We start from the raw sequence: 17,944 nt of genomic DNA, 5'->3' as shown, positions 1-17,944 counted from the left end.
GTGTCAGTGTATATACTATTTGTCATTTAATAAAGGTGAATTAGACCAGAGGAGCCATTTTGTCGCCTCCTAACATCACTGAAGCTGAGTTTACAGTCCGATGGAGAAGCCATGGGTAAGTTTTATCATCTGCCACTTCTCAGCCGGGCTTCCTCATCTGAATGGCTAAAAACCTCATGATAAACAAGTTCATTTTATGGGGGTTATAAAAATCTATCCCAGTAAAACAGACTAATTGTTCCATCTCTTCTAGACCATGACTGCCAACTAAAATTATTATAACTGTTCAGATTAAGGATATGTGATTTACATTAGCAGCATATGAGGGGTTTTGGTGTTTTTTTTTTGTTTGTTTGTTTGTTTGTTTTGACTGGAAGTATTGTTCACTGTTGTGCCTTCACATAACAATAAATGAGAAAGGATATGACAATTAAACTTATCAACAACATTGCTGGGAGAGATGAAAATCAAAATGGCAAAATAATATCCCTTTATTCCAAATCCCCAAAGGAAATAAGTTATGCTAGCAAAGTTTGTATTTTGCTGTAATGTTTGCATTGCTTTTAGGTTGTTAGTCAGCTAAACTTTGCTGGTGGGGCAGGGATTTCTTTTCTGTCTTCCTAACCAATAAAAAATTGCCAGCAAAACCTTCATGTGAAGACAGGATCTAAGTGACATATCTCAGCTGAATGGTCTCAAAATGTTTTGTGTGTCTCAGTCTCACAAATGTCCCTTAAACACCAGTTTACCACAGCTGGCTATGTAACTGCATTAGATGGTTGGTTGTTTTTATACGTAATTTTGAAAACAGCAGCAGCATAACATACAAGGGGAACCTTATTCCTCCAAGAAACTCTTTCAAATATTGTGTTACACATATATCTTCTATTACTCTCTATTTCTCAAATAACCATTCTTGTTTGTGGTAATTAGACCTGGAAAACACCAAGAATTACAGACTTGTAAGTTCAAGTCCAGTGCAGCAGAAGTGGAATTCTTAGAGATGCACAAAAAGGCAGAATCATGGAGACTTTAAAAAATAATTATATGGTTGGTAGTTGTTGCTAAGATTACCTAATTTTGTCAAATAGAGAAGAAATAAATAAGTTTCAAGAAGTAAGTAGAAAAAGAGGTGGATGGTGGTTTTTCTCAGTGGATCCTATTTTGTTGGCCTGTGTTTTCAGCTTTCAGTATTCCTCTAGTCCCACTTTTGCATGTGATATTATGTGACCGTTTACATGTGAAAGCAGATGCTGAAATTTCTTTGGATGTTTAGTCACCTTGAATTTTCCTAGGAAATAATCTAAAACTTTTCATGTGTCCTGAATCACATTTCAATAATCCAGGACTGTGATTCAGCTCTTTCAGGTCCATTGCACACCCTGAGTGGAATAACCTCATACAGACTTCTGTCAAAACATATGGAGATAATGCAGTGGGAAGTGGAAGGATTAGCGATAATCAGCCCCTTTCATCCCCTCTGAGAGTGGTACCAGATTCTTCCCCCACTGGAGCTACTTAGATCACGTTAGACAGCATGCCTGACTCTAAAACTGCTGAGCTTCTGCAGTCCCGTTGACTCACTTGGAAGTGTAGGTTCTCAGCTGTCTTGAAGTTCACCAAAATCTGCTGGTTGGTCCCACAACCCCACCCTGAGCTAGCGTCCTCAGACATGGTCACCTTGGTACAATGACATTTCTAGATAGAACACAGCCTTCTCTCCACTCCTCCCCAGTTCCCTCTGGCCAATGAGACTGGCTGGATTCAGGCTCATCCCTTCCCTAATCCCCTTGGGGATGCTGAAATTTAGGTGAAAACATGGTTTCACCAAGTGTTTCACCATGAGCTCCTCAGGCACAGAGGATTCTGATTGTTTCCTCTGGGTATTTTGTGCCTAACCTTTTGTTATAGTGAGCCACCCCTCAATAAAGGCTTAAATTAGCACATCTAGTATTAGATTGAGTGTATTTATCTTAGGCTAAGATGGGACAGTTAATAATTGTGCAGTAATTGAAACATGCCTTTGACATTGCCTCCCGGCTGACTAATTGGATAGTGTCTAGTAGTTCACTCTCACTATATTTTTCTGGCTATTCTGTTCAGCCTGAAAGGTAACTCCCCAACAGTATTAAACTAAAACTAAATTGACCTGTCTCAGAAACCAAGGTTCGTATTTTACAGTTAGAGACATTTCTGAACAAGTTAAGTGAACGAGGTAAAAGTTTGTGCTTTGGTGCTTGGTGGAGCTCAGTGACTTCTTGTGTCACTCAGGGTTCTGAAAGTCAGCTTTGTTGCTGCTTTGCTTTTATCATAATTATTTCCATCGGACAATATGGGTTTTAGAGCCCTCCATATCTGAATACTAACATTATATTCTCTCGCCATATGTAAATGAGTATGTGAATTGAGAAGTATTAAAATCAAGTTATTGAGGTAGTTTAGAGCATGTAACACACCCTCCATAACGTTACTTATAAACATAGAGAGAGAAGTGAATGGCTCAGTTAAAACAGCCAGCTGACTATGTGGCTTACAACATATAAAGCACTTCCCTCATAATGTTTGCATTTGTGGGAATATTTTTTTCCTATGCTTTGTCATGCATTGATTTTAAATGACTGATCTCTTGCACGATAGCCTGTGTGGCTGTGATACAGCTGGCAGGCAACCTAAGGCATTCTTTATTTTTTAAATGAATAAGTTAAAAAACAATGATTGAAACTGTGACTATGTGAGTCAGGTTATTTACACTACGTTTAGTATAAAGAAAGCTATAATGCAAACTTGAATTCACCTACAGATCACTGTATCACTTTATCCATTATTCTGAAAATGTTTCTGCCGCAAAATGCTAGCTGACTATCCATGACTTTTTTTGGAGGGGCAGAAGAGATTTTTTTTCATTGAAGCCACTTGTTCTTTTCCTAAAACCATAAAGAACAGGACTGCATGTTACTCTGTATACATGCAGATTACCTGAATAGTTCAGAGATCAACACCTACATGAATTCACAGCTGATGTAAATCAGCAAATCTCCATTGCCTCCTATCTAGATGCAATGTAACTTTTGGAAATGCCAGGCATCATTATCAAAAGTCTAAACAAAAGATCAGCCAAGGACCTCAGAGACCACCAGCTTCCTGCAACTTCAATGGGGAAACATCAAACCCTTTCTATACAGAAATTTCATGTAAACTTAATTTGAACAACTTAAAGTATGATTTATTTTTTCACTACAGAAATGGTATAGCCACGTCAGGTATACTAGAAAAAAATATGAATGTATTTATAATTTCAGTAATATATATTACTTAATACAAGTGCTGTTCCAAACATGCTGCATAAATCCACACTTCAGTTCCTTGCAGCTGAAGTAATCCCAGTCCCCTGGAAGAAATGGAAGTCTTGGCTAACCTGAGCATATTTTGCACCTCCCAATCCCACCCTTGGAGTGGGGTGAAAGGATTTCAGAGATTTACCATGGCAACAAGCCTAAGCCCATCTATTTAATTTCAGAGCTATTTCACTTTTTGCAATGGTAAAGCACACAGCTTTTCATTGTGCATCACTTTCTGGAGTATAACCTTTCTTGATTAAGGCAATATATAAATGCAAAACTTCTGTACCCATGCCATTGACTGGTTATGCTGATGGTCCATCTGCTTAATCTGCTACTGCTCATGCTGTGATCTTGAAGGCTCTCCATCATGTGACATATTCAGGTTATGTTAAATTTATATCTCAGTTTGTTTCAGGTTGAGATTTTTCGTAGTTTTTTTAAGGGGTTAGAATGCCAAATTCCCTCCACACTGAACTGGAGTAGATGTGAAAATAACATTTCCAATTCAAAAAGGGTTTTTGTGACTCAGCTGAAGCAATTCACTCACTCTAACTAAAAACTTCCAGTACAGAGCCTGTTAACATATTTACAAGTGGTGTTTACTGAACAGATGTTGCTCTCACATGTCATCAGGAGGAAGGTAGGTGACGAAATTCCTTTCACTGAATCAATGCAGTTAGTGCAACTTTTGGGAAGGAGTGATAGATTCCTTTGAGTCCCATTGTGCCCTTCCCAGCACCAGCTACCTTTCCACATGTACGAAGCTTGACCCATGGGCTTTTTTTTGTAAATCATGTTGATTTCCATCTCCTAAAACAAGGCTAATACTTGGTTGAAAAATCAACTTTGTTAATAACATGTTTTTTTTTTTTTAAAAAAAAGAAAGAAAAAAAGGGGAGCTTACACATATCTCTTGGTTGAATGATAAAGATGGATGATAAAGATGGTCTGACTGATTTTCTTTCTGTAAAAGTTAATTATTTGTTCTCACCTCTCCATGTTTCCATGTAGTTATTGGAGTCCCTGAGGACACCGTATCTGCAGCAGGCAAATAAACTTTTGTCTCTTAATCCCTGAAGCTCAGCAACTATGTTGTGTTTCAAACACCTGGAAGGCAAGAACAGGTGTTGTCATTTTTCTTCAGAACAATTTAATTTTTTTCAGAGCTATTAATAACTAGAATGGTAGATTTCAATCCTTGCATTCTGATTTCTTTCAGAGCTCCTGGACGGTCCCAAATTATGTAAAATTTCGGTAGGGACTGTTGTCTCTTCCATGAAGGTGGCACTGGGGACAGATAAAAGCAACTCCAGAAAATTGGACTTGTAGCCAGATGGGATACCAGCTGGCAATCTTTTTTAAAGTTGTCATGGGTAAAAGATGAAAAAGGAAAAGAACAGAAGCTCAGCTAGGTATAACTTCAACCTGCTGCATATGAGGCTTTAAACGTATGATTTACTGATCTCATTATAAGAACCTGCATTAACTTTTCTTCCTGTATAGTAGAACTCATATGTGTATATACAATGCCACTACTTTCATCATCTAACAAGAATAATTTATAGATTAAGGCCTGTAGATGACTTTATTATACAGTCACCAGCTTCATGAAGCACAGCCTGCTTTGAATAAGCATTATCATCCCATGGAGGCAACTCACAGAATGATAATTAAATCCTCTGGTCATTTGCCAATTACCATGAAAGTTCTTTGTCACACAGTAGGACTATGTGCTGTGTAACTGAGCAGTTGAGGGTTTGTTTTGTATATTATTTTCCCTGTTTTGTTGCCTTTGGCAAGCACATTGCTTTTGACTGCACACCTACACTCTTTAGTAGAACTTGATATGCTGTCTGTTTCGTGTTCGTTTAGTTCACGATAATGCCATGATTGGTATTTGCAAGAGCAGTACATGCCAGGAGTGTGTTAATGCTTTCATAAAAGATATAAATTAATCAGAACAAGGCAAGATCAAGGTTACTAAACTGACTTGGTGTATTGACAGACGGTTAACATAGAATGGGGACCATGTTAATTGTTAAATATGCTGATCGTTCTTTCCAGTTCACATCAAGCTAAATCCAACTTTCTGTTAAAGGAATTAATTCAACTTTATCTTGCATGGCAATACTCCTATTTTAATGTGTGGGAATTCCTACTCTTCCTCTCTCTCTTCCCTCTTGTACACGTTCTTCCTTTTTTCTTGAGATAGTAAATGTCATATGAAGCAACATGAAAGAATACACTGGCTACTGCTCCTGTTTTGCTCTAGACCAGGCCTGTGATCTCAGCATGTTTCCCTACCACTGCACAGAGATATCCCTTCCCTGCAATACTTCCAAGAAGTCATTGGCTTGGGAATTACTACTGAAGGGACAACAACATTCCTTGCCAATGAATGTGACAGCCTAAGTCATTATAAATTCTTTGAACTTCACAAGAATAACAACAGACGTACTTGAATGTTTGGATGCCTCACAACTTGCTACATCCAAATTTAGGACGTGTGTTTTGGTGCAAGTCCACTAATATGATAGTAGGAAATTATTTAGCTATAGGTACCTAGAGCTGTTTCCTTTTTGGACTACAGATGTTAAAAGTGACTGCAAAAAACTAAGTTATGTCTTTAATTTGTTTTAAAAATAAAATGCTCCTCCCTACCTTTTAATAACTTGATACCTTGTGCTCTTTCCAAAGTTCTATAAATGGTCTTAAAAAGACAACCTTGAATCTGTGAAATGTGTCGCGTTGATTTAACATCTGGAAGTACTCTCATGTCTATGCTTGCTTTCAAGACAGTGAAAAACTAGGCTGTATGATTTCTTAATATTCGTACAAGGAAAACCGAGTAGCATCATTGCTAGTAAATAAAAGATTACATTTTCTACACTGGAGGTTGATGTTTTAATGTTTGGCTTTGGGCATTTCCTGACAGTCTGTTACTAATGCAGAATGTTAGTAGTTATTTGTTTTTACTTTGTAACTAGAGGAGGCAATCTAATGCTCATTAGATAAACTTTATCGGACAGTCTCTGCCGTATTTATACTGAATACTCTTATTACATGCTTAGTTCCATTTATTTCATCTGTTAAAATTAGATACTTCCACTCCATTCAAAAAGCATCTATGTTCTTGGCTAGCAGACCCAGAATTTGAAGGTAACCATTAGAAACCATTTCTAAAGCAATTTTTTATACAGTTTACTATTCCCATCTCTTCTATTCAGGAGCAAGGATTCACAGAGCACGTGGTACCAGTCCCCATGCAGAAAATCAAGGCAAAGGACACTCTGACAACTGCAACTTTAAATAAAGTAAAAAACACAGAGGTAAGAAAGTGAATATACAAACATTTCATTTTATATAATAGAATATGAAGATAAAAAAGCTCCACGTTTAAAGGTCTCTTTGCACATTACTTTAAATTGTTGTGTTTTTTGTTTGTTTGTTTGTTTGTTTTCTGACTGGCTGCTTTTGGACCTTTCTTAACTGACTTAAAAAAGAAAAAAAGAGTGAGAAAAATAGAAAGGAAGTTTAATCCCCATTTTGACATTTGCTATGTACTCCCTGGATTTATAGTCTAGTGTTTCAGAGTGCTGTAGTGACACACCATCTATACAGAAGAAATTGAACGTTAGTGTGCTCACAGCAGTGTGACTTGAGGAAATGATTGGGGAAAAAAAAAAAAAAAGGCTTTCAATTAAACTTTTGAAGAAAATGGGTAAATAATTGTTTAGATACATTTGCATAGAGAATGCCCAAAGCTTTACACAGAAGTCATTGAAAATCTGGAATGTCTACTTTTTATGTAAATTCAGGGTTATATTTTTCTCTCTCTCTCTCTCTCTCTCTCTTTTTTTTTTTTTTTTTTTTTTTCCCCCTGGGGGGGATGCATTTATTTATTATTTGGTTGGGTTGGTTTGTGTTTTTTTTTTTATTGGTTGCGTTTTTTTGTTTGTTTTTATTTTTTTCCAGCTAACCCAATAAATACAAAACAGAATAAAAATTAGTTTTAATAGATGTGCTGCATTCACAGAACATGCAGCCCGTAATGCATACAGTGGCACTGCAGCAGTGATGGGCATCTTTGAAGAGTTCCTTTTCACATACATTGTTCATTTAGATATCAACAATATTTGTCGCAGGCAGATGGATGATAGAAAGCTAGCCAGCTCAGCTTTTATTTTTATTTTTTTCTAGATTCTGCTAAAACAAATTCAAGAATACAGTCTTTGATAACTATGTGCTCTTGGAGAAAGCACCAAGATCAAATCAGTGAGATAAAGGATATTGAAGCATAAGAAAAAAATACCATAGCCATAAAGCAAGCTTCCAGGCAGACTTGACCTTCACAGATGTATGCTGAACCTCCTGCTGGTTGCTGGACACATTAGAAATGACCCTCAGCTGACTTCACAACAGCCATCAGATAGTGCTGATGTTCTTGTGTTACAGTTTAACTAGTGACCTGAAGAGTACCACACCATCAAATACAAGATCTCACCAGAGCTATGAGGAATTTCTTCCAGTAATTCCTCCAGAAATGGAAGTAGTGGTTCAGGATCTCATGACCTACATTGTGAACTTGACTCATATTGTTACTGAAAGCAGTTTGTTTGTAGAAATTGTTTTTGTATTTACTGTTCCAAACAAAGGAAATTCTTTGTTGTTTTCTTTCACTGGAACATTTTCTTGGAATATTCATTTGTATATTTTTACTTTCTTTTTGTTTGTATATCTGTATGAGGCATGGAAGAAATTTCAAAACAATGTATGAACCAGGCTTTTCCTTCCCAATATGACATGCTAAGCTTCAAAAGACACTCATGTGTATGCACTTGAGACTCTAGACTCTAGTGCTAAGCTAGCACTCTTTGGAAGTGGCCACAGATACAGGGTTCCTGAGTTTTGGGGTGTCCCATTTGATGCAAATGGGTTAGATTATCAGATGATACAGTGACATTTAATTTCCTAAGCATTTTTTTTGCTGAAACCTTCTGAAGACAGCTATTTCAATTTGAAAAATCTTAACAAATACAACGCTTGAAAATACTTGCTTATTAGTAGTTTTGTCTTTTCCAGATGTGATAAGCTGCAGTTTCTCACAAGTGAGTAGTAGATTTATTAGTTATTTTGATGCATTCTCTTGGCAGCCCTGTGTTTTTATTTTCTGGTGAGGTCTTATGGTGTAAAACTATCAGGAGCTTTCCCAAGCACCCAGAAAGAGCCTGACAAGGGAGTTCCTTGTGGTTGTTCTATTCCTTCTTGAATGTGATGATACAAACGGAGCATTTCATAGCAGTGCACATGAAATGCATGTGATGAAAATTTTCCCAAGGCTCCCAGTTCATACATATATCATACATGGGCATGGAAGGGATTTGAATCCTTTATCACATGCAGACACTGCAGGGTTTGGTAAAACAGTTTCACTTTAAATATGGATATAAATGTTCTCACCAAATTATTTTTCAAATGAAGTCTTTGGACAGAATTTAGATGAGCTAATCCTTGTAAGTTATAACATATGCCATACCAAGTAGAATGTAACATATTAAAACTTTGGAAGCCTATTAAGATCCATGACATTTAACCAAGTTTAATTTTATTTTTATTTTTTTGAAACGGGATTCCTCTTTTATGAAATAACAGCAAATTCAGCTTTTCCAGCGTTATGCCTGTGTGTAATGGAATCATCCATCAGCATGACTGATGGTCATCCAGGGCTTCATGAAAGAGGTTCTAGCAATTATTGCTAGCTCCTGACTTGTGAGCAAACAGGCATAAGTCAGGAGAGTCCTGTTCTAGCTTTGTATCCCATCAGTTAACTCTACACATAGGGATATAATTTAACAAGACCGTAGCCAGAGACTTTGGTGCACTGATACCTGAGCTGACTAGTAAGATAGCCCCTTTTATCTGAAATGTAAGACTATGTGCCTTGTGTCAGCATTAACTTAGGGCTTGCTGCACATTTTCCAACTGCATAGCATAGATGGGCCTTATATATTACTGGAAATAATATCAGCTGGAGAGCAGACTTTAAAGAATATCTTTTTCTAGGTTTCAGAGTCTGGATTCAGTCTGTAATCAAGGTGGAAGTAACAGCAGAACAGAAAGGTTTTTATTCAGTCTAGAAAGAAGCTTATTCTTAAACAGTGGCCTACTCTTGTATCTAGAACCTATATAATTATCATAGAATCATAGAATATCCAAGTTGGAAGGAACCCACAAGGATCATCAAATCCAACTCCTGGGTCCCCAAAGGACCACCCTCCAAAAAATAAATAAATAAATTCAGACCATGTGTCCAAACACTTCTTGAACTCTGGCAGGCTTGGTGCTGTGACCACTTCCCTTGGGAGCCTGTTCCAGTGTCCGACCACCTCATTATGGTACTGTAATTAGGATTTTTGTTCCATTTTATACCACACTGACCCTCTAATTAAAGGTGTTCAGCTAACAAAGGAAACTAGATTTTTTTTTTGATGTTATTGTTAAAAAAGAGGATGTTTATTTCTCAGTGGTAATTTTAAAAAACTCTTGGGTGGTAAAATGGAAGGACACTTGTACTCTGGAAAGGTAAAGAAGAGAAAGGATCCTATAACAATAGAAACACAAACCTAAAAAGAGGAATTTGGGTAGAAATAAGGTGCCTATGCTACTGTTTTGCTATATCTATACGTCCCTTGTATTTCCATGAGCACAATGCAATTGGTTGCAGAGCCTTCCCACAGCTGGGTGTCTTTGAAGGGCTTAACTGAGGCAGTTAAACAGGATAATCCAATAAATGGAAATACAGGAGAAGGTGCTTTGATGTAATAATTGCATCTTGGCTTCAGTTATTCTTTTTTTATTATTATTTTTTTCTCCCCCCAGTCCTGAAGTTCTACAACATCCTGTAATTCATGGGGTCGTATCTCTGAGGAAATGGTACTTCGGATGAGTATGACTGCAAGGATGCACTAGAGAAATGGAAGACAGAGAGTGATAGAGTCCACAAGTTTTGAGGAAGATGAAAGCACAAGAGCTTACCATGGTAGACTGTAGACAGCATCCTGTTTTGTGATACTCTGTTTCAACCAGCCATGGGGAGGTATAATCTAGCCTCCTGTTTTCCATAATATTGCTATCTACCCAGTAAATAAGGATGAGCAGCTCTTGAAGGTATGTGAAACTGCATGGTAGAGTCAGCCACAAGTTAAAGCATTCTCAGCTCACCATCTGATTTAGCTTGAGGAGCAGAGATACAGTTTCTGTGTAATCATGAGGGCAGTGAACATGTTTAAACTCACTCACATATAACTTCAAATTGATCAAGCAAAATCATCCAGGATTTTGTTCATTATAAATGTATCCTAGTTTACTGAGCAATTAGCAATTCGCTATTTATGTGTCATCATTCAGGAATTCCAACACGCCTTATTCTACAGAATTTTGCCTTGTGTTGGGAATAGGACCAGTGTACCCCAGCAGTGCACCAGCCAGTACTGAAAAGTTCAGGGAGTGACCTTTCCGAGAGCTTGTTCCATGACCCACTTTGATTGCTGAGGCACTATCACAAAATCCCTGGCCATTTCCCACCTGCTGTAAATGACACTAAATATAGAGCTGACACAACAGTTTACTAGAAAACATAATTACAGGGCCATTTTTCTTCAATAAATTAATGTTAAACAGAGGTTCCATTCAAGGAACAGATGGCAAATACCAGGTAATACAGATACAGATTAAGCAACGTTGGCAACAGTTGATACATTTACACAAAGCACAAAGATAGTAGGTGCTAAGCGTTCCTTAAAAATATGCTTGAATCATGAAAAACAAAATCCTTTCATGGATCTGGTTCTAAATTTGTTCAGATGCAAAGTACTTCAATGAGGTTGCAGGGCAAAGGGCTCCCAAGATTTCTGCCTATGAACATGTAAAGTCCACTCTATTAAATGTTTTGACGGTTTTCTTATAATTTCTGTTTTTACTAAGTTACGATATCAAACATAATTTGCTTGAGCAGGAAAGTCAAGTGGTTGGAGCACAAGAATTACAGCTGAAGTGGTTGTGCTTTTCCAGGAGAAGTAACTGCTGTCTTGAGATTAGTACAGCAAGATCTCGTTTGCCTAAGAAATAACAAAGATTTCAGCCTTCACATGATATAGTGCAAACTGTGGTGTGAAGCAGCAGACTCCCCACACTTCAGCTAAACATGTAAACACAGCCTGCATCAAAATACCTTCTTCTTCACATTGCTGATATCTGCTGAATTGCTATTTAGTTTCATGCGATATCCATAGCCTCCATCAGTGTAGAAGCAACCAAAAACCTTTTCTTGCATCGCCTTTACTTTCCCACAGGTCTGGATGGGGCTGGTAAAGTTTCAGTCCCTGGGATTTGGATGAATGCTTTAGGACCAGCCTGGGAGAGAATTTCTAGGAAAAGTGGAGCAGAAGGTATCCCTGCTTCCTTGATTGGCTTGGCAAGTGTCAGAAATATGCTTGTTAAAAATTTGTTTTTCCCTTTATATTGTAACAATATCCAGGGGAATTTCCATAATTACTTTAAAAAGACTTTGTATACGAATTCAGCTGACCTGTTCTCTGTCAGACCCTACCTCTACTCTTGACGCCAGCTGTGGCCAGGTGAAGGAGACAGTGGAAAACAGGCTGGGGGGGACTGGACCACAGTGTTAAAAAAGGCTATCTGCTACATAGTTGGATCTTCCCAACCTGGAGAAACATGATTTCAGGCTCTCTTGGAACCCTCATGAAAGAAACTCAAAGAGCAGCAGTGACTCAAACAGGGAGAGCTTGTCTTTTCTGTTTGTTTGTTCGTTTCACCTTTAGCCTGCTTCCCTCATTTTCTATGTTCTCTCCCTGTCTTTGTGTGTATTTTGAGGTATGTAAATGTATACAAGTGTACTTATACAGACAAGAACTCTTGCTTTGAAATTATTATTCAAGTATCTGGGGAAGAAAAGCCAGTGAATGGATCTTATACACTAAAATAAAATAAAACTAGACAAAGAAATGCTGGATTTATTACAAAACTAAAAGCCCAGAGCAATGCATGAAAACCAATTTGCTTTAACTACAGTAATAATTCTCTGAGGCAGATTATATGGGCCCCTTACACATGAGTTACACTTCAATAGTAAAATGCAACTCAATCTAGCAAGGAGATACAGCTCTGATGTTTGGAGCTGGTAAACTCCCTTGCTAGAAAGAACATCTCTGAGAATCATTACACAGTCTAGCAGCAACTTTTCAAACACACAAGATCATAGATTTTTCAGCTATACATTTTTGGATTTTTAACATCACTCATGTACTTAGAGTAATATACAGATATTATTTTCCAAAATAACTACAAACTTGCTTGTTGTTTGCTTCCCTTGATTCAGTGAATTCACCTGGGTAACATCTAACCACCACAAAAAATATATGTAATTTTTGCTAGCAGCTTGAATAAACACATCCCTTCCCATCCAGGCTACATAAACATATTGGGTGCTGCCTGCTCTAAAACACCTTTACTCTTTCTTAGGCATTTGTATAATCTACTGAAAGATGCCTTGGAAACTTTGGAGGTTCTAGCACAACCGAAAGTGCTAACTCCAGACATTTAATGTATTTTTTTTTCTCAGTATCCCTCTCTCATGTTCCACTTGGAAAGGAATTTTACCACCATTTATTTTATTTAAGCCCCACTTTAGAATTAAATAAGGTTATCATTCTCCCAGTTTATTTTTTCCTGTCCCATATTTGTTTTCTGTCCTTTTGGAAGACTGCTTTTCCTGTTTTCCCACTTGGCATACATACAGTAAATTTTTTAGTTGCCTCCAAGGCTACAAGACTAAAAGGTCCCAGAGGAGTTGGGTGCTTGATTGGAAAGACACAAGCAATGTAGAAACCCTACTTCTCTGTGTTAAGAGTTAGCAGAAATGTGTATTGCAAGGATTTCAAAAGGAAACTACAGTGTCATAGGCACCAACTTCCCAAGAGCTATCTCAAATCCCTTTACCTCCTTTGAAAACCCCCAATTTGTGCATTTGACTCGTACATCGTGACATCCTGGCTTAAGTACTTTATGAATAATTGTAATGGTCTGAAAGACAGCTTGTGTGAGAGCTTTGCTCATAAAACACAACACTGGTCACGAGTCCTGCTGTGGTCATAAGCTGTGGGATAGCACAAATTTATCATAGCAAATCTCTTCTTACAACCATAAGCAGCAATGTGGAGTGTTGCTCTGAGAGGTATATTGTCATCTGGAAGAACCATATAGATAGCAAGAAGTAAATTAAGTTGTTTATTTTTTAAACTATAGAACAATTAATGAAATAACAGCAGTTTACAAAGGCTACATAGATTTATTTGGTGATTCTTTCAGGAATTCAAAGCTGTTCTGGAACTTTCTCATTGCTAGGTTTAAGTCAAAATTTTTAGGATAAAGAAATGAGATATTGAGAGCCTCTGCTGAGAAAAAAAGCATTCAGTTTTGGGTGGAGATTTTGCTAGTGCCGAAAGAGACCAGACTAACCAATGCCACTCCTGGTTAGAAGGAGGATTAGGGACAGAAATTTTGTTGCATAGTTATTTCTAGAAACTAGAACAGTTCCAAAAGAAGAAATTGCCAATCCAACAACCCAACGGCTGAATATAAAAATGGTAGTCAAAGGACTTGAACTCAGGTTATTACAGCTGTAATCTAACAAAGTGGCAGTCATCATCCCTATTTCTTAATTTTAATCAGTTTTGGTATGTCTAAATTTCATCCCAGGAGCTCCTCTGTTCCTACAGATGTACATTACTCCAGTGACTGTATCTTTATGGAAATCCTACACTGAGCACATGTACTTCTAATACTTCATGTGCTAATGGGTCAGATGAAATCAGCTAAATGAGACCATTTGAAATGTCTTATCAATGTATTGCCTTTGAAGTAAAGAAACCAAAACTAGAATTTAGGGCAGAATTGCTTAAGAACTTAGCCAGTAGCTTATTTACATTATTATTTATGGTAGATTTAAAAGGACAGTCACACCCAAATTGAGCTTTGCACTATACACACACATAGAAAGATGAAGTCCCTGCCCCAATAAGCAAACAATTGGAAAGAATGTATTTCATCTCTTTATTTCTTGACAACAATGAAAGTTTCAAATGTAGACACTGAAGATTTAATTTCCATCACCAGTGCTAACTATATTGTTATATACCTTTCAGTGTACTACTGCCTTCATGAAACAAGGAAATTTTTTAGATTTATAGTTAACTGAAAAACTACTGATGACACATTGACACAAGTAATTCATTTTACTATCTGTCCTAACAACTTTTTTTTTTTTTTCCTGTCAGTGGTTTTCTTTCTGGTATAAGTAATGGAAATTATATGTTGCAATAGTTAATTAGTATATATTCCATATTGTGAGCCAGGAAAATTTCTGACTACCTGTAAACTCTTCTTACTGTCCTGATTTTAATCAATTTCTGTTTCTACACTTCAGTAGATTTTATTAAAATAAAATTTCTTATTAGAGATAATCAGGATATTTCTTACCAAAAAAAAAAAAAAAAAGACAACCTAATTCTTTTTCAGTGGTCTAAGAACAAAGGAAGTCTTTCATTTCTCAACTTCTCACACAACTGTATCACTTTGGTCTGATCCTCTGACCAAAGTTTTAGACACTTAAATGGGATTGAAGCAGAATTTAGGTGCCAAATCCCAAGAACAGGATGCCCCAGATCTTGCATGGGCCTCCAGGTGTCCAGGATCAATGTCACACTTTGACAACTGGCCAGTCATTTTGGCCCTGTCGTTGTCTGTGAGAATGAAGAGCAGAGCTCTGCCCTGCTTGGGAGCAGAGATGTGTGATCAGCTGTGATGCTGCTGCAAGGACATCCCAAAAGATCCTGTTTTAGAGCACAGAAATGTCAAATGTTGTTCTGGAGAGGACTGGTGTCTACTATGGACTTTTCCAGTCTAACTCCAATTATAGCTTTGACCAAGTTCTTCACAACAAAATGTTTTAGTGTTCACAGTGTATGACAGATTGCTGAGCATCTAGCTTGAAGTCACATCAATTTGAGTTGCTGATGTTAAACAAATAAATAAATAAATAAATACAACTCTACAGCTTCACCTGTAGGTGGCAAGAACTACGGCTCCCTACTTCATAGCCCAGAGCTGTAGCCAGCTGTTGGAAGTACCTTAGCTACCTCCTGCCTCTGACACACAGCTTTTTCTAAGGCTTTCGCTGCACAATACTTATGCTCTTATTTGTAAAAGCAAAACTTTGATTATATCATGTGTTAGAAAAAAATCTTGATGAAGCTACCAATCCCTTCTAGCTAAGCAGACCTTTGTTGAACCAGTAAGCATATTTCTCTGAGAAAATTCTTTTTACTTTGAATTACACTGGGCCCTTTTACTTATGACTACTATAGAAGGTATTTGTTCTATGGTATTTTTTTGGTAATCCACAGCTTTTCTCTGAGTGTTACGCTCATTTTATGTGTTCAGACTTTCCTGCACATGGATTGCCAGCCTGGAAGCAGGCACAGCATCTTGAGCAGCAGCATTTGAACCAGCTGCATGCTGCTGCACAGGTGAAGGGTGAGTGGCACAGTGCAAAGGCTGCACCCTCCCCACGTGTCCCCTCCCCGGTGAGCTCTGTGACTCACAGGCACGTGCTCCTTGCTGCTGCGGCAGGCCCGCAAGTCGATGCAGAGATGATTTGCTTCACCCAGTCAGATCCCCAAATTAAAACCAAGACTGGCAGTACATCAAGTACCAGAATGTGTTCCAGGTTTAAGCAAATGCATAATGGCAGGTGTACAATGGAATTTAGGTCAGGCAGGCAAGAGTGATCAACAACACTGAGCCACAGGCTCTAATTCTAAATAATCGAGACCAGCCAGGGGTTAGTCCTGGCAATTGAAGTGGCACACTGAGCATAATTGCATGTTTGGAAAAACATCCCCTTGGGCCTTTATAGTCAACCCAGATCACTAGAAATGATTGTGATAAAAACCTTAATGAAATAACCAGGGCTGCTGGTATCTGCCAGAACATCCTTTGCAATAATCTATGCTCTGCAGAAATGTTTCGGGGGAAGACTGAAGGGTTCCTGAAGAACTAAAACATTGGCAAGTGCAGCTATTTTGATAACTGGGATGCAGATATTTTGAAAGACTCCTATATAAGAAAAAAGGAATCTTATACATTAGCTTTAGCAGAGCACTCGGGGGGGGGGGGTGGAATCTTAATTACTATGACTGATGTCAAATATTTAAAAACAGTTATTTGGAAAATTGCTGTTTATTTCATGCAGGTGCTCAGTGAAGCCTTTGCAAGAGAATGAAGATATCTGTAGAAATCTAAAACACATAAAGGAAATATCCTTAGGGTTAAAAAGTAGGATGTAATGTAAATTATTCATAGCTGGAAATTAGTAATTAGTCATTCAGTGACAGAGGAGACAGGAAGCCTAGACAAAGTGTTCATTAAGAGGTTCTAGTCCCCTTTTCAGGCAGGCTGCAAAGTGATAACTAGAGTCATCCGCCAAGGAAAGCCAGCAACACACCCAATTAGGGAGAGGTCATCTTGCAGGACCAGGCTGCAAGTCAGAGCCTCCTATGGCTGTGTGAATAAAGCTGTGTTCTCCATGGGTCCAGCAAGAAACTACATGAAATGCTGCAGACATTGCCCATAGCTGAGTGAACAGTGAACAGAGAGTCTTCTGCTCCTTGAAAGATGTCCCCCAGCTAAATCTGTGGGATCACTCACTTAGGATCACGGGAAGCTATAAATGTATAGCATTGGAAAGTCACTGTTTAATGCTGTTCTATTACTCCCTTCAAGCACAATGGGGCAGGGGCCATAGTGACCTAAGAACAGTAAGTGTTTATTAATTATGGGGCCCACATGCTCTCTGGGAACTCAAGATATCTGCTCCTGGAAAGTAAACAGTTGGAAAGTATTCAGCTCAATAAGGAAACTGGAAATGTATGAAAATCATATTGTAATAAACAGCACTGCATGAAAAAGCCAGTTATTTTTTTAAACGACTCTTGATGTTTTAACATTTTTAGAGGAGGTTTTTACCTAACTAACATTCACTTGCCTTTATGTGGTTTTGTTTGTTTGTTTGTTTGTTTTTGGAGGGGGGCTTCTTTGGTAAAAATTTTGAGGTTTGAGATAAATAAACTAGGAAATATAATGAAACTAAATAATTTTAATAAAAATAAATAAATAAAAACACTTAAATAAACAAACTCATCCCCAAAGCATTTGCAACTTTTAGGGCTAAACTTTGAAAAAAAGTAAGTTTGAAAAACATGATTAAAAAAAATCTGCAAAGTTTTCATTTTAACCTGAAAAGGCACTTTTATTTTAAAAGATTGTTAATAACATATATAGCATGTAAGTTCATTTAAGCTATTAAAATAATTATTAATTATTAAATTAATTGCAACAATTTGGTTTCATAGGTTCAATCTATGCAATAGATTTAGAGTGTTATGATATTTCCTAGGGGATGAAAACCTCCATTTGAATTCTCCAACAAAGGATCCTGAAAGGATCCGACAACTATATTTTAGTGT

The sequence above is a fragment of the Cygnus atratus genome, chromosome 7, assembly GCF_013377495.2.
Source record: "Cygnus atratus isolate AKBS03 ecotype Queensland, Australia chromosome 7, CAtr_DNAZoo_HiC_assembly, whole genome shotgun sequence".
Classification (NCBI taxonomy): domain Eukaryota; kingdom Metazoa; phylum Chordata; class Aves; order Anseriformes; family Anatidae; genus Cygnus; species Cygnus atratus.
Note: the sequence above shows the minus strand (reverse complement) of the source record.